Consider the following 2,454-nt stretch of genomic DNA (forward strand, 5'->3'; position numbering starts at 1 on the left):
AAAAAAAATACTTAAGATTATCGAAATTGTACTGAAATTAATATTATAATCTCTAGATCTTATCATAATTTATAAACAACTCAAATATAAATATTTTGAAATCAGACTTAAACACAACAATAGCAATAATAATCACAATATAAAAACAACAGTCACTGAAACTTACTTCAACACCAGAAAACCATCAACTCAGATTAGATCTAGTCCGTTTTTCGACGAGTTACAGACAGAGGGAAGAAAAAAAGGTAGTCGGAGTGGCGCGGGGAAGGGGAGAAAGGGACGATGGGAAAGGGGAAGAGGACAACGAGAAAAGGGAGAGAGGGACGACGCCGGCACGGCTGGAAAGATGGCCATCCATGGTGATTGTCGGTTTATACGTTTTTCGGTGAGGAGTTGGCCAGAGCGGGGCGGTAGTCATGGGCTTTGCCGGTGATGTTGCTGGCTCGCTGATGTCGGGGAAGGAAAAGAGGGAACGGCGGGGTAGGGGTGACGAAAAAAGGGAAATCGGAGCGACACAGGGCTGGTTTGAGATTTTCCTGCGAAATCACATCGTCGGAACAGTGATCAGCAACGGGATAGATTTTTCTGGCAAAGTTTGCCTTCGTTTTGGGATTTACTCGCCTGAAACTTCAGAAAATACCAATTTCTTTTCATCTCGTTCAACTATTGATTTTTATTCTCTAGAATGTGTATATGTGTGTGAAATGTGAAGCTATATATATATTTTTTAAACTGGGTATATTTAGTGTGTGCATGTAAATTGATGGAGAAGATGACGGAGTTGATGCAGTGTTGTTGTGCAAAACAGTATGTGTGAAAGTGTTATATTTTGACAGTGAATACATGCATGTATGTCAGGGTATTGCTATATTTATTTTCATAATTCAAAATGTTAAATAAATAATACTACATATCATCAATTACTAATATAAATTTGATTCACTAATAAAAATTTCATTGATGAGTAATTTAAATTTGAAGTAGAACCTGTTAATGTATTAAAGGAAAATTCAAATGTCGTCACTGAAAACTTTGACCGAAATCCCCACTTCAACCTTTCTTCTCTCTCTTTAATCTGATTTTTTTTTGTCTCTGATTTTTTGTAGTGTGTAATACAGTCTGATGTCTGTCTGGGTTTCTGATATATGATAATGTACGTTGAATTCTGAGGGTGAAGAATCCTTAAGTACTGGACTTGTTGGGGGGAAAAGTGTGGGAGGGAACAGTTACTTATATGATAGAGAAATTTTTAAATTTTGCAATATTTTTTTTCTTTTTTCTTTTTAAAATAGAAGACAATAATAATAAAATAATAATAATAATAACAATTATAATAACAACTAATTAATTTTATGTTTAATAAAAATACAAATAGTCAAAATAATATCAAAACTATTAATTTATTAAAATTAAGAAAACAAAAACATATATTTTATTTTATTATTATTTTTAATATCTCAAAATTAACTTTATTTAGTTATTTACTTCTTAACTAAAATTTATTAAAATAAAAAAATAAGAATTTAAATAATATTATATTAGATATAAATATAAATATCGAAAAATAAGTTAGAATCCGAGGAGGATCAAAAATCACGTGTCTACAGAGGGGGAAATCGAGCTGAATTTTTCATTTAGTGGGTGTTAGCCCACAGTTGAGGGGGTGGACTCGGGCGCCGAGAAATTTTTTTGGTAAAACTTCTTGGGCGGTCCCCTGACGGTCTATTAAATGGATCGGGTTACTTTGAAAGGGCTGGGGGAGCCATTTTTCAAGTCAAACAGACGAAACGACAGAAATTGTGATTTTTTGCGACTTTCGGTGGGTATTAACCCACGGTTTGGGGATGGGCTCAGGCTTGGGCTCCGAAAACTATTATGATCAAAACTTTTCGAATGGTCCCCTGCGGCCTATTAAATTGATGGGGTTGCTTTGACAGGGTCCGGGGAACCATTTTTCAAGTCAAACAGGTGAAACGGTAGATATTATGATTTTTATTTTTTGCGACTTTCAATGGGTGTTAGCCTACGGTTCAAGGGTTGGGCTCTGGCTCCAAGAAATTTTTTTAGCGAAACTTCTCGAGTAGTCCCTTGACGGCCTATTAAAGGGATCGGGTTGCTTCGATGAGGTCAGAAAGGCAATTTTTCAAGTCAAACAGGCGAAACGATAGGAATTGCAGTTTTTTTGTGACTTTTAGTGGGTGTTTAGCCCACTGTTCGGGGATGGACTCGGGCTCCGGGAAAATTTTTGGGCAAAATTTCTCGGCCGGTCCCTTAACGACCTATTAAATGGATCAGGTTGCTCTGGTGGGGTCGGGAAAATCATTTTTCAAGTCAAATGGGAGAACCAACAGAAATTGTGGGTTTTCCTACGATGACTTTCGATTGGTGTTAGCCCATGGTTTGAGGGGTGGACTCAAGCTTCGAAAAAATTTTTGGGTGAAACTTCTTTGGCGG

Source organism: Capsicum annuum, chromosome 1 (genome assembly GCF_002878395.1).
Source record: "Capsicum annuum cultivar UCD-10X-F1 chromosome 1, UCD10Xv1.1, whole genome shotgun sequence".
Lineage (NCBI taxonomy): Eukaryota > Viridiplantae > Streptophyta > Magnoliopsida > Solanales > Solanaceae > Capsicum > Capsicum annuum.